This window comes from Phocoena sinus, chromosome 6 (genome assembly GCF_008692025.1).
Source record: "Phocoena sinus isolate mPhoSin1 chromosome 6, mPhoSin1.pri, whole genome shotgun sequence".
Lineage (NCBI taxonomy): Eukaryota > Metazoa > Chordata > Mammalia > Artiodactyla > Phocoenidae > Phocoena > Phocoena sinus.
Window position 1 is genome coordinate 75092629 of NC_045768.1, and position 24171 is coordinate 75116799.

Below are 24171 nucleotides of genomic sequence, written 5' to 3' on the forward strand. Positions count from 1 at the left end.
ATACAGTATCTTATTAGCATGACTGTAATAATTTATCATCTAAATCAGGACACTTTCAGAGTGAAAGGGAATGCCATGCATAATTACATCAAGACAACAGGTATAATCCTGGATGGTCTTGGGCAAACTGAATCTATGGTTCCCCCATGTTTAATCAGTGCAATCACTCTACGAGATATAAAATACTCCCTATTCTACAGGAGGAGAGGATGATTCCGAGGGATTAAACGTGACAAGTCCAAGGACATACAAACTAGCAAGTGGCAGACTCAGGGTTGAACCTCAGTCTATAAGATGCAAGAGGTTCTTCCCTCCTTGAAAGCCCTTAGTCGTGAGACCAGCTGCCAAACAACAGCATTAATTTTGTTTTGAAAGCCTGCCTTTATTGAGTGAATAACATATTTCAAGCTCTGGGTCATGACTTCCAAATGCTATCAAGAAAGAGGGCAAAAAAAATGGGTGAAATGAAAGCAAAATTAGGCCAGTAAAGGCAGTCACATCCTAATGAGAATCTGGCTCTTTATGAAGGCTCAGTGCAGCCTGAATACCAAAGGTCTGAGTTAATGCTTATTCAAGCATGGAGAATGACAGTCAATAGGGCCAGACATCAATAAGGCTCCTTCCCATGTGCTGGTCTATATTCTCATGCACCCAATGAACTCCTAGATCTAGGTCAATTCACTGCTGATTTTTTTTTTTTTTTTTTTTTGCGGTATGCGGGCCTCTCACTGTTGTGGCCTCTCCCGTTGTGGAGCACAGGCTCCGGACGTGCAGGCTCAGCGGCCATGGCTCACGGGCCCAGCCGCTCCGCGGCACGTGGGATCTTCCCGGACCGGGGCACGAACCCGCGTCCCCTGCATCGGCAGGCGGACTCTCAACCACTGCGCCACCAGGAAAGCGCTCACTGCTGATTTTTAATGATCTGCAATCTCAAATAAATTTGCTTCACTTCTGTAACATGCCAGGATCTATTCTTTCCCCCAGAGCTTAATAGGTATAAAAATGCTGAGAGACGATCAACATTCAGTCCTCTCCATGATGTTTCAATAGGTGAAATACATGGGGGTCATATAATCTCATCCTTTACCCCTTTAGCCAAACAGCGAATCACTATTTGAGTTTTACTGGTCTCTTTACACAACAGGAGCAGGGCCAGTCTGGCCTCTATCAAAAGTGAGGCACACCAGCAGAGACAAGAGAATTTATATTCTGGCAGAGAACAAACAGCTCAAATTAGTCATAGATTCCAAGCATTCTCAGTCACCACTCCCTAATGAAAAACCACCTTCAGAGACCAAGTGTGACCCTGACCAGATAGTTCAGTGATCCTGTAAAAGATCCCACTTGAGACATAAACCAAAATTCAACCCTGCTTTTCTGACAGTGTGTGGTCTTACTATTTAAATCACCCAAACACTCTGACCTTCAGATTCCTCCACTAGAAAATGTTGCTCCTCAAACTTTATCTGTAGAGCCTGTTAAAACACATTCCTGGGGCCCGAGCTTGGAGATTCTGTTTTATTAGGTGTGGTGCGCAGCCACAGGATTCGCATTGCTAGTTTCCAAGTCATGATAATGATGATGCTGTCCATGGACCACACTTTGAATAGTACTAAATTGTCTCCATAATGCCAACTTCACCATTTGTGTAAAGATCTGAAGAGATGTAGGGATCCTTAGCAGAGCGGCTGACTCATAATGCCTCTCAATCAACTTGTATTCTTTGAAGAGAGGCAGAACAAAAGTCCAAGAATATTAGTAGGAAGAAAACACGGGGACATTTAACCATTTCTAATATACCAGGTACAAGATTTAATTACATTCCCATCCCCCTTGTTATAATACATTCTCTGTGGCAATTAAAATGGGGTCCCAGTCTCAAGTTGTGAATGGACCCAAAGGCTTCCCAGTTCTCCGGGTTTTGTGTCTTTAATCACAAAACACAATTTTTTGGCTCACAAGTTCCTTGCAGCCTCTTTAGGCTCAGCTGCATCACCATGGCATCCAAACTCCATTTAAAATCATCTGACTACTACTTAAAAAACAAAACATAAATCCTCCCCTTAGAATAGTTTTCAGGAAATAGATGAATTGATACTTACTTTGCTGAAACCAGGAATCCCCTCTTATACTAACTGTCAATCCTCTGATCAGCTAGAGTCCTTCAGTTTGTCCTTGTCTAAGGTACCTCAGTGATCGGGGAACTCGCTCCCCCCCACTTTCATTCCAGTTTTCCCTCTTCACAACGTTATTTAATCTCTCGGTTGCAGCTTCTTAGGATTAGCTACAGCATCTATTAATAGTTTTACTTTTGTTTACAGTTCCAAGGGGAGAAAAATGGCTCATTCCTTTTCTCCAATCTAGAAGATACGTCTTACGTCAGCAGGAGGAAGATGCACAGGCCCCATGAATAACCTGTTTCCACAATCATTCCACCGTAAAGATGTTAATGTGTTTCTATGCCAAATGGACCCATTTACTAGGCAGAAGAAGTTGGATATAAACTCTTTCATTGCTTTCAGCACACTGATTATCTTCCTGTGTCACCTACTGTATAATGCAAAAATGTTAACAAAAGCACTAACCGAAGACATTACTGGGAATTAAAAAACAAAGAACCATCAGTTGACACTAAATATGCCTTTCATATTTCCAAATGAAATGCATTTGCGCACTCAAGAAATAGGATAGAAACGTGCAAGGCCTGCCATTGTCAGATGCAAACATCTTCATTAGATTTTGATCCAGCTGCTGCAAGATATATAAAAAGAGCTATCAAATCTGGCAACTCAGTATTGGTTATTTTAGGAAAATTCAAAAAAACCATCCCTAAACCTGCACTGATTTTTTTCAGACAACTTCCCTGGCAGGACAGTTGGTTTGGAAAGAGTAGCATTAAAAACCTCTGCCAAGCCTGCCCCTCGAAATGGTACCACAAAGGACGCATTGCCTGTGGCTGTTAAAGACAGGCCACAATTGCAGAGTCAACCTGTGTTCCTGGACACTGGAGCTGCAAATCTCTGCCTCTCACCCCCCAAATCTCCTATTCCGACCTAACAGCATCTCCTTAAAAGCATATGGGTTAACGTGGCCGAACCCGGGTCTTTACAGACCAAAATGAAAAGATTAATATGCGATGTCTCATAACATCCTTTCTCTGTTGTAAGAACTCTTCCTATGCATATTGGCAGTCAGCTCATTTCTAGCATGTTATTTGCCACAGACACTGGCTGTTTTAAAAGGAGAAAAAGTGTAGTCAAAGGAGCAAGCAGGGAAGGGAAGAAGAAAGAAAAAAGAGGAGGGAGGAAAGGAAAAGAGAAGGGGAAAGAGAAAGAGTCAAGGTTCCAAGGATGGTGTATAGAGGAGGTTATAGAAAGCAAACCAGAAATGTCAAAATTACCTACAATTCTTCCTTTGAATTCTGTTGAAACAGAAGAGATCCTACAAAATCCTGAAGAGCATACATATTAATCACAGCCCCTAGCATCTTGACTTGGGGACCTCTTCAGTCAGGCTCAAGTCTCTGGAGGCTTCTGATGGTTACCAAAGAACTCACAGAAAACAGTCAGAGATGTCACTGTCATCCACAAACAGCTCTCTCCCTGCGAGGTCTTTACAACTCTCTACTTATGACAAAGAGAAACGCAAATTATGACCACTATTATTCAACGTCAGTCAACAAGGAGGGCAGAACACATGGACCACTAGCTAAATCTGCTTTAAAGATTTTTGGCTCTGCCTTAACTTGTGCACTATATTATCTATTTTACAGTCAAAAGTAAATTGAAATGCTCAAAATATTGATGTAACATCACATCCATTATTTGAATTAGGTACAAGGGCTCATTGGGAGGATCAATTCATTATATTGTTATTAAAACTATTACCCAAATCTAAATGCTCTTGAGACCCACAATGTATTTCTCCTTGCATAGAACACCCCACTCCTTCAAAACTCCACCTTTTCTGCACTCACTTCCGCAGCACATATACTAAAATCAGAACGGTACAGAAAAGATTAACATGGCCCCCGCACAAGGATGACATGAAAATTCGTGAATCACTCCCTATCTTTTAAATTAAAAAAAATAATAAACTTTATTAATTTTCAAAAAAGCATTTTTGAAGAGTGACCTCCTTTTCTGCAGTGCTCTAGCTGGCTATCAGCTTCCATCTTGCCAACTGTTTTAGTCAATGGAGTCAGATTGATAAGAGAAGCACAAGTTGGGGCCCATGCTTCCTCCACCCAGAGTGGAACTTGGAGTTGGCAACCTACTGCAGCCGGATGATCTTTCTAAAAGGTGAATCTGTTCACGAGGCGCCTCTGTGTAACACCATTCAGCGATTTCCTATTGCCCTTCAGATAAAATCACATTCCTGCTGTGTGACTACAGGCTAGTTATTAAACCTCTCTCTGGCTCAATTTCCTCTTCTATAAAAATGGTGATAATAATCGTGAAGAAAATGTATGTGAAGCCCTTAGAACAAAGTTAATCAATGCTCAATATTATTATTATTGATGGTATCTAACCAGCCCTGTTTCTTCTCTGTTCCCCTGGACTCTCTTAAAGCCACATTCAGCGATGAGTTCCGGAACTCTCCCATGATCTTTCTAGCCCTTATGCCTTGGCCTGTGTAGTTTTTTTTTTTTTTTCCTGTTGCTAACACCCTCTGCCTCCTCTTGGCCCTTAGCCAGTTTCACTCCTATTAATTTATAAACTGTTAGCTTAAACGCATATTATCAAGGTTTGCTTCCCCCAATATATGCATGAACTGCATACTTCCTCTACTGTAATATACATGATACATTACTATAACATCTTGCTTCACGGAAATGTTCATAAAGGACCCAAGATTAGATGTGCCTTGCTCACCACTGTATTTCTCAGTAGCAAGCAAAGTACTCAGGGCAGACCGGATTATAACGCAACAGAAAAAGAAATCCTAGCAAATTACAAAGACAAAAGACTAGTCCTTTTTTGTGTGTGTGGTGAAGCAAAGTGCAGTGTTTATTGTAAGGTACCATACAAGGAGTCTGGGACAGCTAGAGCTCAAAAAGCCCAAACTCTCAGATGGATTTGGGCAAAGCCTTTTTTTTTTTAAGATTAATCCTTGATCACACTACAATAATCACAGGACAGCTCCACAGTGTTTTCACGCCAAGTCCCATGTCACCCCAGACCCTATGACATTGCTTATCTCAGGGTAGAGAGAAAGGGAACCCAGTAATTGTTCACTTCCTCTCTTAAAACTTCCATTCAGAAGTGGCACATCTAACTCCTCCTCACATTTATTGGCCAAGGCAAGTCACATGGAAAAGCCTGATGTCGATCAGGTGAGAAATCCTTATGCAGAAAGGATGCTACAGAGAGGGAAACTACAATATTTAGTGATCTGTAATAGATACAACAGAAGTGTTGTATAAGTGTTAATTTCATAAAATATTTCTTTGCTGCAAGTTGACAAACACAAACCCCACACCAATTAAAATCTGAGCAGAAACTTCTCTGCTATTCAAAGAGATATCCATTTTGGAAATTTTTGACATTCCTCACAAAGTCATGATTTCTGCCACAGGCACCAGTTGCATGTCTGTGTGGTCACAGTTTACAAACCATACCAGTATGGATACCACTGTGAGTAAAGAATAACAATTAGGTTCAACAACAACAACAAAAATCTTCATGGTTTGATTACTTACCCCATGCAATATGAATATGGACACGTGAGGTTATAGCCAGTCTAATAGAAATATATGGCAAAAAGGGAACCTTCAAAATCATTTTCTCTGATCTCTCGGAGGAGACCCAAAAAAGCCGAGTGACTTGCCAAGTGCAAACATCTAAATAGTAACAGAGTTGGGACTAAAATGTTAATCACCAATTTTAAAGCAAGTGCTCTTTCAATTATAGTGTAACCTTACCATTAGGAATGTCACGTAATGCGAATGACTGGAAGAGATCACCCTTTAACAGGTGAGGAAACTGAAACCCAGGGAGGTAAAGGGACTTTCTCAAAGCTATCCACAGTGTGGTTCCATTTTGCTTGGCCACATAAGACCTTAGGGAAACACAAGTTGTTTCAGCATCTGGGATAGTACCTGCTCTTCACTGAGGGCTCAAAGAAATATATGTTGAAGTGAATTGATCTGAACTGAACTAAATGAATTGAATTGAGCTGAAATGACACAAAATGTAGAGATGCATTTTTTTTTCCCATTACGTAGCTTTTGCTTCCATTTCCTCTGGAGTTTAAGACTTGTCAGTCCATCAAGTTACACACCAACAACTGTGACTTTGTTAGTTTCTCCTTTATAATATCCTTGTTCACTGTTCCTTCTACATTTTTAACTGCCATCCTCTTTTGAGCAGAAACAAATAAATATCTAGAAATCCTGTCATCTCAAGACATTTACAAAACAACATAGGATCTGGAAAGCAAAAACACCAGTGACAAGGGCCCTTGAAAGATCATTAGACAAAGAACTTTATTCCCTCTGAGCTAAGAGGTCACCTAAAAAAGTGATATAACCCAGATGCTCCTAAGCCACAGGAACAAATGCCATTAAGTTGCTGTCTCCTGACAAACAAGTGATATGTACAAAGAATAAGAATTAAATTTAGAGAGAGAATACAGATTCTGGCTGGGCTCCAGGGATGAGGGATATTAAATAAGAAAGAAACAATAGTGCTGTCAAGTCTGATTGTTTAAAACATAAAACTCTTTCCATATGGCTTGAGATGAATAGAGTTGCACAGTATTGGGATGCTCTGTAGAGTCACACCAAAAAAGAACAGTATATATACCGTTTGGGTCGAAAATCTTGACTCTGCTTTCTTTTTCTTCTTCTTATGACCCACCCAGGCACATAGATATTTGAAAATAACAATAGGAAAAGCATATTATGAAGCCTCTTTACTATATCACAGATTTGATTATAGTGTAAAAAATTGATGGGCTTTGTAGTGAGAGAGAATTTGGTTCCAACCCTGAAAATACTCCTTCTTACTGGTTGACATAAGCCTCAACTTTCTCACCTGTACGTAGAGGCTATATTTTTATGGCACATGGATGTGCTAAGGATTAAGTGGGATAATAGATATAAAGTGACTGTCATTTAGTAGGCATTTATTACAATGTACTTTCTTTAGTTTTTCCTTTAAACACATGAAGATGCAATCATCCACATAGCAGCTCCATATAAATCTGCGATGAGATGAGATAAATTTTTTCTCACAGACAACAAATTAAGAGATGCCTGCATTTTATGCCTTCAATTAATTAACATAGATTTACTGAGAACTACTAATAGGCAAAACTCTGTGGTAGTACTATAAAGGTTACCAAGTCTTACTGCACAGGATCTATAAAATTAAAGCATTTGTTGAAGCCCTTTTTCATCAGTTATGATAATATGTAATCAAGATTATCTGGCCTCTTAAGTATTTGTTTTTCTTTATGGGATGTATGTGTTCAGTATAAAAAAAAAATAAAAAACAAACCACTCAGACTCAAGCTAGAATCTATGGGGTTTATTTCATACCCCACTGAAACATACCAGATTGTTTAGAAATTATTTGTTTCCAACCAATTTTGTGTTACAGGTATATACCTATAACTTTGTCTGTATCCATATATCTTCTTGTAATTATGGCAGAAAGAGCACTATGCTGTGGGTTTAAGCCCTGCATATCCATATTCTAGTGGGAATAAGAATTGCCATTGTGTTTCTTTCTGGAATCTCGATTCCCTCATTGTAAAATCAGATTTCCTAAATGGATGATTTCTGAAGTCACTCCCATATACAAAAGTTAAAATATAGATACTTATGACTCTTTACTAATATGTGTGTGTGCATTTATGAAGCATATGTTTGTTTCCCAAAACACAACTCTATAGAAATTTCATGGAGATAGATACCATGATATGAATGCAGTTTCACATTATACCAAGTTTCAATGAATAGAAGGTTCTCAGAAGACTTTCAAAGTTCTGTTTCCTTCAGTACCTCCTGGAACAGTCCAGAGATGGAGTCGAGGGTAATACCAGAGCTCTTCTCCATTGCCCTCTTGGGGCTACTACACAACAGAGGAATGATCATAGGCCAGATGGACACACAGTTTGGGGAGGTTTAATTGATCTCATGAGGCCTTACCTATGGTTCCAGTTAAAACCCTTGAGCCCCATCTCATGAGTAACAGGCACAGGAAAAATAAAAAACACTTTGGTAGGATCAGGGGAGGTACAGTGTGCATTTCCCCCACACACTCGGCCCCGGGAAGGCTGCTGGGCTCCCAGGCCAGGTCCCCCACCCTCTGAGGCCCCCTCCAGCTGTGGCAGTCCTAGGGGCATAGGAGGGAGGCAGGGGGAGAAGAGGAGAGGCAGAAAGGGATGGGCCCTCTGGGATCAGAGGATCGGGGGGAGCACATCTAGCGTTTCCCCTGCCCACTTGGGCCCAGTGAGCCTGTGGGGACCTGGACCTGGTCCTCCAACCCCCAAGGCCAGAGGCACACCTGGGCCCCTTCTGCTGTGTTGAGTCTAAGACCCACCCCCACGCCCCCCAGGGCCTTTTCCAGCCCTGTGGGTCCTAGGCATAGGCCCCACCCACCACCCAAACCCTGTCCCTGCCTAAGCCCCACTCCCCACAGCCAAGGCCTTTTCCGGCTTTCTTTCTTCCTCCTCTTTTTTACTATTGTGGTTCTGTTTTACCTCCGATTGTTGTTTCATCAATATTTTTACTTTTTTACTCTTTCTAACACATCTGCTAGTTTTCTGATCTAATTTTATTTTTTACTCTTATTTATTGTTCTGCTCCTTTATTTCTTTTTTTTTTGCCATCCCCTGTGGCTTGCATGATCTTGGTTCGACAGAGCTCCTGCAGTTGGAGCTCTGAATCTGAACCACTGGACTAACAGAGAACCTCAGACCCCAGGGAATATTCATCGGAGTGAGGTCTCACAGGAGTCCTCATCTTGGCACCAAGATCCAACTCTACCCAACAGTCTACAAACTCCAGTGCTGGACGCCTCAGGCCAAACAACCAGTAAGACAGGAACACAATCACACCCATCAAAAAAAAAAAAATGAGATGACAAAAATATATATCACAGATGAAGGAGCAAGGTAAAAACCTACAAGACCAAATAAATGAAGAGGAAATAGGCAACTAACTTGAAAACAAATTCAGAGTAATGATAGTAAAGATGATCCAGAATCTTGGAAATAGAACGGAGGCATGGATTGAGAAAATAAAAGAAACATTTAAAAAAGATCTAGAAGAACTAAAGAACAAACAAACAGAGATGAACAACACAATAACTGGAATGAAAAATACACTAGAAGGAACCAATAACAGAATGACTGAGGGAGAAAATGAATAAGTGAACTGGAAGACAGAATGGTGGAAATAATTGCTGAGGAGCAGAATAAAGATAGAAGAATGAAAAGAATTGAAGACAATCTCAGAGACCTCTGGGACAACACTAAATGCACCAACATTCGAATTATAGGAGTCCCAGAAAAAGAAGAGAAAAAGAAAGGGTCTGAAAAAATATTTGAAGAGGTTATAGTGGAAAATTCCCTAACAAGGGAAAGGAAATAAGTGACCTGAGTCCAGGAAGTGCAGAGAGTCCCATACAAGATAAACCCTAGGAGAAAAACATCAAGACACATATTAATCAAACAAACAAAAATTGAATTCAAAGAAAAAATATTAAAAGCACCAAGGGAAAAGCAAAAAATAAAATACAAAGGAATCCCCATAATGTTACCAGCTGATTTTTCAGTGGAAACTCTGCAGGCCAGAAGGGAGTGGCAGGATATACTGAAAGTGATGAAAGAGAAAAACCTACAACCAAGATCACCCTACCAATCAAGGATCTCATTCAGATTCGACGGAGAAATCAAAATCTTTTCAGACAAGCAAAAACTAAGAGAATTCAACACCACCAAACCAGCCTTACAACAAATGCTAAAGGAAATTCTCTAAGCGGGAAACACAAGAGAAGAAAAAGACACACAAAAACAAACTCAAAACAATAAAGAAAATGGTAATAGGAACATACATATCGATAATAACCTTGAATGTAAATGGATTAAATTTACAGCCAAAAGACACAGGCTCACTGAATGTACACAAAAACAAGACCCATAAATACGCTGCCTGCAAGAGAGCCACTTCAGACCTAGGGACACATACAGACTGAAAGTGAAGGGATGGAAAAAGATATTCCATGCAAATGGAAATCAAAAGAAAGCTGGAGTAGCAATACTCATGTCAAATAAAATAGACTTTAAAATAAAGACTATTACAAGAGATAAGGAAGGACACTACATAGTGATGAAGGGATCAATCCAAGAAGAAGACATAACAATTATAAATATTTATGCACCCAACATAGGAGCACCTCAATACATAGGCAAATGCTAAGAGTCATGAAAGGGGAAATCAACAGTAACACAATAATAGTAGGGTACTTTAACACCCCATGTACACCATTGGACAGATCATCCAAACAGAAAATAAATAAGGAAACACAAGCTATAAATGACACAAACACAAGCTTTAAATGACACAACTTTATTCTGCTCCTCATCCATGACACAACAGACCAGATAGTTTTGATATTTATAGAACATTCCACCCAAAAGTGGCAGAATACACTTTTTTCTCAAGTGCACATGGAATGTTTTCCAGGATAGATCACATCTTGGGTCCCAAATCAAGCCTCAGAAAATTTAAGAAAATTGAAATTGTATCAAGCATCTTTTCTAACCACAGTGCTATGAGACTGGATATCAATTACAGGAAAAAAAATTGTAAAAAAACACAAATACATGGTGGCCAAACAGTATGCTGCTAAATAGCAAAAATATCACTGAAGAAATCAAAGGAGAAACAAAAAAATACATAGAAACAAATGACAAACGAAAACACAACGACCCAAAACCTATCAGACACAGCAAAAGCAGTTCTAACAGGGAAATTTATAGCAATTCAATCCCACCTCAAGAAACAAGAAATAATCTCAACTAAACAATCTAACCTTACACCTAAAACAACTAGAGAAAGAAGAACAGAGAAAATCCAGTCAGTAAACAGAAAGAAATCATAAAGATCAGAGCAGAAATAAATGAAATAGAAACGAAGAGAACAATAGCAAAGATCAATAAAATTAAAAGTTGGTTCTTTGAGAAGATAAACAAAATTGATTAACCTTTAGCCTCATCAAGAGAAAAAGGGAGAGGATGCAAATCAATAAAATTAGAAATGAAAAAAGAGAAATCACAACTGACACTGCAGAAATACAAAAGATTATAAGAGACTACTTCAAACAACTATATGCCAATAAAATGCACAACCACGAAGAAATGGACAAATTCCTGGAAAGGTACAATTTTCCAAGACTGAACCAGGAAAAATTTAAAAATATAAACATACCTATCACAAGTATTGAAATTGAAACTGTGATTAAGGATCTTCCAACAAACAAAAGCCCAGGACTAGATGGCTTCACAGGTGAATTCTATCAAACATTTAGGGAAAAGCTAACTTCCTTCCTTCTCAAACTCTTCCAAAAAATTGCAGAGGAAGGAACATTCCCATATTCATTCTATGAAACCACCGTTACCCTGATACCAAAACCAGAAAAAGATTTCAGAAGAAAAGAAAATTATAGACTAGTATCACTGATGAACATAGATGCAAAAATCCTCAACAAAATACTAGCAAACAGAATTGCTAGCAAAATACTAGCAAACATTAAAAGGATCATATCACATGATCAAGTGGGATTTATCCCAGGAGAGCAAGGATTCTTTAATATATGCAAGTCAAGGAATAAAAACAATATGATCATCCCAATAGATGCAGAAAAAGCTTTTGACAAAATTCAACACGCATTTATGATAAAAAAAATCTCCAGAAAATGGGCATAGAGGGAAACTACCTCAACATAATAAAGACCATATATGACAAACCTACAGCAACCATCATACTTAATGGTGAAAAACTGAAAGCATTTCCACTAAGATCAGGAACAAGACAAGGATGTCCACTCTCACCACTGTTATTCAACATAGTTTTGGAAGTCCTAGCCACAGCAATCAGAGAAGAAAAAGAAATAAAAGGAATACAAATTGGAAAAGAAGAAGTAAGGCTGTTACTGTTTGCAGATGACATGATACTATACATAGAAAATCCTAAAGATGCCACCAGAAAACTACTAGAACTAGTCAATGAATTTGGTAAGGTTGCAGGATACAAAATTAATGCACAGAAATCTCTGGCATTCCTATACACTAACAATGAAAAATCAGAAAGAGAAATTAGGACACAATCCCATTTATCACTGCAACAAAAATAATAAAATACCTAGGAATAAACCTACCTAAGGAGGCAAAAGACTTAAAGTCAGAAAACTATAAAAAACTGATAAAAGAAATCAAAGGTGACATAAACGGATGGAGAAATATACCATGTTCTTGGATTGGAAGAATCAATATTGTGAAAATGACTATACTACTGAAAGCAATCTACAGGTTCAGTGCAATCCCTATCAAACTACCAATGGCATTCTTCACAGAATTAGAAGAAACAATTTTACAATTTGTATGAAAATGGAAAAGACCCTGAAAAGCCAAAGCAATCTTGAGAAAGAAAAACGGAGCTGGAGGAATCAGGCTCCTCAACTTCAAACTATACCACAAAACTACAGTAATCAAGACAGTATGGTACTGGCACAAAAACAGAAATATAGATCAATGGAACAGGACAGAAAGCCCGGAGATAAATCCATGCACCTATTGTCAACTAATCTATGACAAAGGAGGCAAGAATACACAATGGAGAAAAGACAGCCTCTTCAATAAGTGGTGCTGGGAAAACTGGACAGCTACATGTAAAAGAATGAAATTAGAACACTACCTAACACCATACACAAAAATAAACTCCAAATGGATTAAAGACCTAAATGTAAGACCAGACACTATAAAACTCTTAGAGTAAAATGTAGGAAGTACACCGTTTGATGTAAACCACAGCAAGACCTTTTCTTAGAGTAATGAAAATAAAATTAAAAATAAACATGCAACCTAATGAAACTTAAAAGCTTTTGCACAGCAAAGGAAACCATAAACAAGGTGAAAAGACACCCTCAGAATGAGAGAAAATATTTGCAAATGAAGCAATGGACAAAGGATTAATCTCCAAAATATACAAACAGCTCATGGAGCTCAAAAACAAAAAAACAAACAACCCAGTTAAAAAGTGGGTGGGGGGCTTCCCTGGTGGCGCAGTGGTTGAGAGTCCGCCTGCCGATGCAGGGGACCCGGGTTCATGCCCCGGTCTGGGAAGATCCCACATGGCGCGGAGAGGCTGGGCCCGTGAGCCATGGCCGCTGAGCCTGCGCATCCGGAGCCTGTGCTCCACAATGGGAGAGGCCACAACAGTGAGAGGCCCGCGTACCGCAAAAAAAAAAAAAAAAAAAAGGGGTGGAAGACCTAAATAGACAGTTCACCAAAGAAGACATACAGATGGCCAAGCAGCACATGAAAAGATGCTCAACATCACTAAACATTAGAGAAATGCAAATCAAAACTACAATGCGGTATAACCTCACACTGGTCAGAATGGCCATCATCAGAAAATCTACAAACAATAAATGCTGGGGAGGGTGTGGAGAAAAGGGAATGCTCTTGCACTGTTGGTGGGAATGTAAATTGATACATCCACTACGGAGAACAGTATGGTGATTCCTTAAAAAACTAAAAATAGAACTACCTTATTGACCCAGTAGTTCCACTACTGGGCATATACCTTGAGAAAACCATAATTCAAAGAGTCATGTATCACAATGTTCACTGCAGCACTGTTTACAATAGCCAGGACATGGAAGCAACCTCAGTGTTCATCGACAGACAAACAGATAAAGAAGATGTGGGGTATATATATACAATGGAATATTACTCAGCCATAAAAAGGAATGAAATTGGGTCATTTGTAGAGATGTGGATGTACCTAGAGTCTGTCATACAGACCTAGAGTCTGTGATACAGAGTGAAGTAAGCCAGAAAGAAAAGAACAAATACTGTATATTATAACATATATATATGGAATCTAGAAAAATCGTACAGATGAACCTATTTGTAGGGCAGGAATAGAGATATAGACGTAGAGAATGTATATGTAGACACAGGGCGGGAAGGGGAGGGTGGGATGAACTGAGAGAGTAGCACTGACATATATACACTACCATGTGTAAAAAAGAGAGCTAGTGGGAACCTGTTGTATAGCACAGGGAGCACAGCTCAGTGCTCTGTGATGACCTAGAAGGGTGGGAGGGAGGTCCAAGACGGAGGAAATATAGGTATACATATAGCTGATTCACTTCATTGTACAGCATAAACTAACACAACACTACAAAGCAATTTTACTCCAATTAAAAGAAAATTTAAAAAATAAAATTATCCAATGAGGAAACTATATAAAAAAAAGATTTTATGAAGAGGCACTGCCCAATGTTACAATATTTTTGACTGTCATCTCCCAATTCCTCCCTGAACTCATCACTAAAGTAACCTAAATTCCATTGAAAACAACTAGAAACAGTAACACCAGAACCAGGAGAGGGAGGTTTGTGAAATTTGCATTCTCAGGGGTCTGATCTTCTTTATGACTTTCTACCACTGCAAAATCATTCAGAAGCCCTACATATTTCACATTTCTAACTATTCCAAATTCCTGATGTGTGTATTTTATTTTCTTATGTATTATTTTTAAGAACCAATATCCATATATCAAAAATCTTTTTTCACATAGATTTTATAATAAATTTTTTTTAAAAATACTTGATTTTCCTGTCCCATAACCATTGCAGTCTAATGCAGAAATTTTCCTTGATAGAAGGAAAAATACAGAATAAAAAGAAACGTATTTTCCATCATAAAAATTTTAACTTGGAGAAGAAAACGGGCAATTACATAAACAAGTCAATTCAGCCTCAGGGAATGTGTAACTCACATAGATTTCTGGTTGAAACCCAGTTGGAAAGGGAGAAGAAACAGATATTAAACGTTTCTGCATAATTCATCCCAATTCTGTATGAATATTAAGCCTCTATGTGATTAATATTAGGTTCTTGTTTTATTAACATTCATTGACCTCTTTAATGAATGATCCACCCAACACCAACTGACTCAGAATATCTAAAAATGGGGATAGCTTCATGTTTATTTAAAAATAGAATTTAAAAGTTACAGAGGTGATTCTGATGCAGGCGGCACTCCAAAAAAAGCCCTGTGTATATCACTGGTGCACTAGTCCTCTCTTAGGTGGAACACTTTCCTTGGGTATTTTCAGACCGTTTTTCTCTAGCTCATTTAGTGATATTGTTTCACACATTTGTAATGCACTTAGGTTCTTTTGTCATAGACTGCAATCCACCCTATGATCCTCTGACCTCCTAAATGATTTTCTCAAATTTAAGAAATATATACATTAAGGCTCATTCTCTGTGCTGTAAATTTCTATGGGCTTTTGACAAATGTACAGTCCATCATTACAGGGTCATACAGAATGGTTCTGGCTGGACTTAGAATATTGTGCTCTTGTGTCATGCAATTGCTTTAGTGGATGCAATGTCCTCCCCATGCCTGCTTTGCTCAATCTAATTGTCATTAGACCTAGAGCAAATATCAAGTATTAACTTTGAAGTTGACTGTAACTGAATACTTGTATGGGCCTTTCTCTGGGTATATAACACTCCAACTTGTCCTTTAGCACGTGCTGTAATGGGATGCTGCCCTCCAGGAAAAACATCAAATGAAGCACCTGTGCTTGAGACTTGAGGAAGAATTAAAACCATGTTCACATTTATGGTACCTAATAAATAGCAAACACAATAAAAATGTTAAAAAGATAGCAACAAGGGCTTCATTTGAAAGATATTTTTTCCTTCAGCATAATATATATTTCTATGCTATTGTTGCTTATTCTTGAGAAAATTTACAGATAAAAGATTTAAAAATATGTTCAAGAGAAATTTAGGTTCATATACTTGTAAGCAGTACACTTGCTTTGATGACAAAAATTATCATCATCCCTCTGTTGCTGTGTTTCCCTCAATACAGGTCACTAACAATAAATTAGTTGACCTTAAGGTTAGGGTTCCCAGATTCATTATATCAGCAGAATTAGAGAGAAGATTACAAAAGTCCCTGGAAAGGAGACCTCACATTTCCTTGCAAGTACAGATACCTTACAAATTAGTCTAGGAGCTCATAACCTTGAACTTGGGAAAGAGAATAGGCAGAAATCAATACTGAATATTTAAAGGTAACAATGTTTGGGGGAAAAACTTAGTCTCACAGCAAATTCCTGAATCCGAACAGAGAAGAATATATATCTCTGAGGAAAACACTTTATCCATCACTCAGGAATCACCAGTATATGAGGTTTTTAAAATGCCGAGTTTCTTTTCTTTGAATTAGGAAAACGTCTATTTTACTAAACCATGCTCACCCAGAAGTAAATTTTTCCAAATCTACATTTTCCTGTGAAGGTTAATCTCTGCCACTCAACCATGCACCTTGCAAAGTTAAGCCCAAGACAGAGCATTCTTTGAAGAGAAGATAAAGGCTTGGAAATATCACGAGAGATTATTCAACTGAGAGGAGAAAATCAGTAAATCTTTTATAATGTGAATTTTGCTTTGACGAATTCTTAAAAGAGCCATTTGTACCTCTTCATTTAGACCCTCCATTGATTAATGGAAATGAAAAACTAATTCTCTCCCTTCCCGCCTGCGCTGCTTTAGAGGCTCCGAAGAGAGTCAACAAAGGACAGTGGGGCCCTCTAGTTCTTTGTCCACAATAACTGAGCATCTTGGGTTGGAAGAAAAGGGAATGTTGATCTCCTGGGCTTGTTTAGCTTTGCTTTTTTAATTGCTAAATGCCAGCCTGGGAATTCTGCCTAAAATGGTAATAAGTTGCATTTATACTACACCTTTCATCCGGAAGGCACATGCTTCCCTCGGTTCTGAAACACAGCCATCCTGGAGCTGAAAAGCAGTAACTGTTTTAATGTTGAACGTTTATTCAGTGCCATGATTATACAAGGTGGAAGAAATTGTTTGAAACAGAACCAAAATATTGCAGTAACAAAGACTGTGGGCTGCGGGTTTTGAAAATACACTAGATGCAGTCTGTCTTGTGCTTCCCTTTGCAAACTGAGTATACACCACTTTTGAATCCTGGGATTCTGAAGATGCCCACTTTTGTGTTCCCTAGTTTGGGTTCAACATATTTTGCAAAAAAAATCAGGAGGAATGAATTGATGTTAAGTCATTTCTTTTAGGAAAATCTGATATTTAGAATGAACACCAAGAAAAATGATGGTGAAAAAGAATTCTCTCATTTTACCCCTCCTGAAGGCATTTCTATCTCTGAAAAGAGCAGGTAAAGAAAAACAGGATGGCAAAGACTCACTCAGGAACTCCTGAACATGTGTCTCATAGCTGATTCCTCTTCTGCTAGCCCAAGAGACAGGCATGACATCTGTCACTGGGACTAAAAAATTATTAGGTCAGAAACTTAGTCTGGCTCATTGCTATTATCCCCAGGAACCAGACAGTACCTGGAGATAATTGATCCTCAATAAATGCTTGTTAAATAAATGAAAGATTGGTCTTCTTGCTCTGAAAACATGCGGGCCAAGGCCTGCGAAGTTTTCAGCTACTGCTTGAGTAGAGATCTGTTTTTACCTGAACAGCAAGGGAAGGAAAAAAAAATAATGACAAGGGTCGTAAGAAAGTATGAAGGGCTGATTTGTGAGATGTTGAAAACAAGTGTTCATGTGCCCTCCAAACACCAGACCCCTCCCAGTTTACTGCTGTCAGTAATCATATTTCATTACAGTGCTCCACAGAAAAATAATTGAAGACTTATGAGTCATTTACATCTGTGCCTAAAATGAGGTTACGCTGTCCTTTCCTGCGAGCAGGTTTTGAAAAGGGAACAGACGAGGGAAAACAGTTTGTCAAATAATATCCAGTCCGGGGGCTTACGAGTCTGGATTCCAGGCCCTGCCAACACTGGCTGGATGTGTGAGATTTCCAAGCCCCTCATTCTTTCTTGGACTCAGCTTCCTCATCTGTAAAGTGAGAAGCATGGATCCAATTGACCTCGGTGATCTCAGTGAGAGTCCCTAGATCAGCCATTTTGCCTTTTACGGCCCTAGAATCTAACTCTGGAATCTAAATTAACATTATCTACTTCTTTTTCCCTTAAGTAGCTTTGGCATCGCACAGGTACACACATCTCAGTAAATGACCACCTACTCACTCTCTTGTTGCTTGAGCACCTTGGGAAATCCTACCTGGTCCAGAGAGATGACTAGACCAGACAAAATGTCCTAAGATAAAGACCAGCATTTTCATCTTGCCTATTTTATACTTGAGGCAACTGTGTCTCAGAGAGGTTAAGTGACTAGCATAAGTTGTCCAGCCAGCAAGAGAAAAAAAAAATGTTACTTAAACTCAGGCCTCTGGGATCCCAGTTGAGGTTTCCCACACCACTTCTCCCTATATCTTTACACCTGAGTAAGTTTTAAAACCATTTCTGGGGTTGATTAAAGTCTTCTTTTTTCTTTAAGTAAAACTTCCCAGTTTTACTGGGGACACTGAAAGTACTACAGGGAAGATATTTTCTGACTTTAATGAGCAAAGAAATCCCTCCTGAAGCTGGTTAAAACCTGTCTACACTACCTGCACCAGAATCATTACTGATGTAAGACGTTCAAAGTCTGGAATTATGCTGTTATCTCATAAAATACATAATTTGAGCCAATCCTGACAAATATTGGTATCCCTTTATTCAAGCATAGCTTTCAACTTCCAGAGAGCTAATAAATTGGATTCTAACAGTCTTCAGAGAATATGCGATAAGATAAAAACATCTTCCAAAAATGTACAGTATATCTTAGGATGAGTTGAAACATCAGCCACCACTGCAGATGCATTCACGGGATTTTTAGAGTAGCACACTTCATCATAAACGGCTCTGTGATTCAGTATAGCATTAATAATGGAAAGAACAACCTTTAAAATAAAGTAAATGCATTTGGAACAGTTACTGAGGTGATATCTGTCTCCAAAATCTCAGTTAATAACTTGCGAGTTGATATGATATATTCCTTAGCCTATCCTGTCGGGAAAGATTTATCTTTTGTGTTAAATTTCAAGCTGAAAAATTAAAATAAAACTTGATATCTCTGCGGTAAACTGCCTTCCTCCATTTCCTTCCTCTTTTTAATTTCTATTATTACCAACTTTAGAATTGTTTCTTTGACCCTATGCAATATTTCAATAAGTGGTTTAGATGCTAGATGACTGCTAAAACCAAGTTGTAAATAAACTATGCCTATGCACGTACACATATACATCTCAAGGTGTTAATCAACAAGGACATAAATCATGAATGCATTTTGCCTTCATACAAATGAAAGTTACAACCACGTGTCCAATGTATTTTAGTCCTATTACTTTTCTTTACAGCTGCTGTCTCAAACTGTTTCAGAGGCCATGAGTTCATTTGAATTTTCTTGCTTAGTACCCAGTAAGTCTCCCTTTATGCCTCCATGCTCCCAAGGCACTGCTCCATGCATATGTGTCATGTAAATAGAAATGCTGAAATATGGAAAAGAGAATCTCTTTTTTCATTTTCTCTTCCCCCTTCTCCTCCCATTTTTTTCATTTTCCCCTCTTTTCCCTTCCCTCTCCTTGCTCCCATCTCCACTCCCCTCTCTTCCACCTACCCCATCTCTCACCTTCCAGCTTCTCACTCCTTGAGTGCCTTCTTTCTTTTCTCCCCAACATACCTAAGTGAGCAGTCGGGAAGAGCTGAAGGGAAAAAAGGTGTTGAACATCTGTGACCCTCTCATCCAAAACTAAATTAACAGCCTGTAAAAGAATTCACAGTGATTCTAACAGAGCCCCCTGAAGGGAAAAAAATTATTGTCCTTTATTAATATAGTTGCCAACCAATAAAGTCTGAGTGTATCAAGATGAATCCCACATTGGCCAACAAAACCTATATACAAAACATGGTTGAACAAACTTGACCCTGCTTGCTTTCCACACACTGCTCATTAGCAGGAAAAGGCGAACAACAGAAGGATCCTTTGGGCACCGTGCTGAGGTAAGTTTATAAATGCCACAGTCATGTTTTAATACAATACCAAGATACGGCACTTACAAGGCTACATTTTCCAGATCTCATCAGAATGAAAATAGAAGCTTAAAATTCTAGAAGACTACTAAAAAGACAGACTTCAATACCATGCCATATTTTTAAAAAAGAAAAAGAAAGGCATTTTTCTAAAGGCTAATAAAGAAATTTTTTTTAAAATTGACAAATCAATAAAAATATATCCCATTTCCATTCTACTACTAATAATATTCAAATTATAAAACTAAAGTCTATCCTTTTCATGCTTTTTCCTTATATCCAGTGATATGCCTCACCTGTCTGTCAAACAGATGAGAAAAGAAATATCTAACAGCCCTCCAGGTCAGCTAATTATCTAAGAATTGGACATACCAGAACTGTCAAATCCCCATTGTTTTTTTTTTCTTCTTTTCTTCCCCAAGACATGTTGGATGGGTGGGGGAGGGCGGTGCGGGGGGGGGGACGGCGGGGGGCAGGGCTGGTGCGGGGAGGAGGGGGACTGGAATTCCCACAAGAATTTCTCTCATAAATAGGACATTAAAAATATCTGAAAAGGGAAAAGTAAAGCAGTGTTTTGATGTGGAATCTTGCAGCAGCTTACAAACCACATTTGTGTGGTAAATAAAAGATGCAGTGGTTTATCTTCCATTCAAACCACTTCTTTTGAACAAAAATATACAAAGTCATTATCATCATCAACAACAAATACTTATGAAGTCCCCTATTATGAACACACCCATCTCATTCAGGATCAAATGAGTTATGGCACACAGGTGCTCTGAGACCTGACCCCACCTGCCTCACTCACATACCCCTTGCTCCACCACCAGCAATTTCCCAAACAGCCCCTGCCTCAGTGAATTTCCACAGTCAGCGCCCTTTGTTGAAAAAGCCTGTCTTCATTTCCCCACTTGCCTAAATCCTATTCAACCATCTAGATTCAGGTCACACCCCACTTCCTTTAAGGATTTTTTCCTGATTTTAACATCTAAGTTACTAGCACTATTCTGATTATTAAGGGCATGCTTTGTCCCTAACTAAGAACTTATTATTGCATTTTCCAGCACAGTCCTTAGAAAATGGAAGATGCCACAAGATTCTCCTTCAAGGAGCTTCAATCACCTTGGGGATGGAAAACGCACCAAAGAAAACCACACAGGGCTATACTTAAGGGTACAAAGCAGAGTTCAGAGTAAGAAGAAACAGTAAGAAGAAACAGAATAAGTTTAGGAAACAGGAGCAGACAGCATGTTTAGTGAGAGCCATTTAATGTTCAAAGGGCACCTATAAGGTATCATCAAGAATGTGGTTCCGGGCTTCCCTGGTGGCGCAGTGGTAGAGAGTCCGCCTGCCGATGCAGGGGATACGGGTTCGTGCCCCGGTCCGGGAAGATCCCACATGTCGCGGAGCGGCTGGGCCCGTGAGCCATGGCCGCTGAGCCTGCGTATCCGGAGCCTGTGCTCCGCCACGGGAGAGGCCACAACAGTGAGAGGCCCGCCTACTGCAAAAAAGAAAAAAAAAAAAAAAAAAGAATGTGGTTCCTTGACTCTTGCACTGTTGCTGGGAAAGTAAATTGATACAGCCACTATGGAGAACAGTATGGAGGTTCCTTAAAAAACTAAAATTAGAATTTCCATATGACTCAGCAATCCCACTACTGGGCATATACCCAGAGAAAACCATAAGTCAAAGACACATGCACCCCAATGTTCATTGCAGCAATGTTTACAATAGCCAGGACATGGAAACAACCTAAATGCCCATCGACAAATGAATGGATAAAGAAGATGTGGTACATACATACAATGGAATATTACTCAGCCATAAAAAGAAACGAAATTGGGTCATTTGTAGAGATGTGGATGGACCTAGAAACTGTCATACAGAGTGAAGTAAGTCAGAAAGAGAAAAACAAATATCGTATATTAATGCATATATGTGGAACCTAGAAAAATGGTACAGATGAACTAGTTTGCAAGGCAGAAATAGAGACACATGTAGAGAACGAACATATGGACACCAAGGGGGGAAAGTGGTGGTGGTGGGGGATGAACTGGGAGACTGGATTGACATATATACACTAATATGTATAAAATAGATAACTAATAAGAACCTGCTGTATAAAAAAATTAAATTAAATTAAAAAATTAAAATTAAGAGAAAAAGAATGTGGTTCCTTGAAGGTCACTGAGATTGGAAAGCCTTTTCCACAAATATGATAAACTCTACTACAGAAGAGCAAGTGAATACCTCTAAGTAAAAGTTAAGCTTTTTATTACTTTATGCCTTCACGTGACGTCTTTGGGGAAAATATTGAACTTAACTTGTCTGTTAAAAAAATACATAAATAACAACAAACATACAAACAAACAGCCTTACAATGAAGTTTACTGTTAAAAGTGCTTCTAAAACTAAGAGAACTCACTGTGGAATTGGAAAATACCACGATGCTTTAGAGATCAATTAATTAGTCCTCAGCACCTCATCAATCCTAGTTATTCAAGATTTAACCAGGAGTAATGGGAATAAACTAGGAAGAAAATTTATGCTGAATATCAGGAACATTTTCTTAACCATTAAATCAATTAGACAATAGAATTTAAAATTAGGTATTTAATGTGAAAGATGGAACCAGGAAAGAGAAAATACAATATCAAGAATAAATGAGAAATCGTAGTTTTAAAAGGTTCTCCATTATCATTAGCCCATCCTTCTGTGTTTGGAAAGAATGATACTTTGGATTCCTATTCAGATCACTGTATATTCTAAACATTTCAAAAGTTCAGAATATACTTACTAAAATAAAGAAGTTAAATTTATCCAAGGCCAGCAAATTCTGCTGTAGAAATCTTACTAAATCCCAGAAAATTTGGACATCCTTTTTGAATATCTACTGAGAATATCAGAAAGTCAGCAACTATTCTTTGCATATTGTTCTGGAATATGATCTTCCAAAAACAGTCAAAAGACATCATGCAGGCTATCAGGATATTCCAATTCTGGGCTATATATAATGAAATCCAACAGAGCTTGGAAAGTAACGAAGAGGAGAAAACTTACTTCCAGCAACATGGCGGAAGAGACACGATGGCCAACCCTTCCAACTGAAAGTAATTAAAATACTGAATAAAATATGCTATTAAGAGTATGGTTCTAAAAATGCACCAATACGTTAGCAAGTTATGCTCTGAGGCCAAAAACTAGGCAAAATTAGGAAGTCAGGCAGAGAAGTAGAGCTCTGAGCACGTTTGCTGCAAGCAAACTTGAGCTTTAGTTTTACGCCAATGAAGGGCACAGAGGACAACGAAATCATGGTCCACCCAAGGTGGGCAGTCTAATAGAAGACTCCTCTGCATGAAGTTGCAATTCCAAAGGCATCTGACCTTAGTATAAAGGCAAACCAAAAATAAACCTAGTCAAGTGAATGCAAGGATAATTGTTTATCTCAAATTTGATACTGATTGAGAGGGAGATTTCCTTCAGAATTTATAAACGTAAACTAATCCTCATGAAGTTTTGCCTTAATTTACATTACCTGAGTGACATTAAGAAACTAAACAAGGGCTTCCCTGGTGGCGCAGTGGTTGAGAGTCCGTCTGCCGATGCAGGGAACACGGGTTCGTGCCCCGGTCCAGGAAGGTCCCACATGCCGCAGAGCAGCTGGGCCCGTGAGCCATGGCCACTGAGCCTGCGCGTCCAGAGCTTGTGCTCCGCAACGGGAGAGGCCACAACAGTGAGAGGCCCACGTACCGGAAAAAAAAAAAACTAAACAAAACCGAGCACTTAGTTTAAAGTAGTTCTGGGCTAAAAGTGCCCCCTGGCATCTGACAGAATCAAATGTAAATTTTCTCTGAAAAAGCATGCCCCATATATGTTCTCAAAGAATTCCTACTAATTAAGTTCTAGGAAACTTAATGTTGCATAAAAAAACCAACCAAACAAAATACA

The 24171-nt window shown here is 38.8% G+C and overlaps 1 non-coding gene across 1 annotated transcript; it reads left to right on the forward strand.

Annotated features, from left to right (window-relative positions):
* The first annotated feature begins 3968 nt into the window (after positions 1–3968).
* Positions 3969–4075, forward strand: LOC116756236. Its single transcript, XR_004350603.1, has one exon. It is a non-coding gene; the product is annotated as a U6 spliceosomal RNA (small nuclear RNA).
* The last annotated feature ends 20096 nt before the right edge of the window (positions 4076–24171 follow it).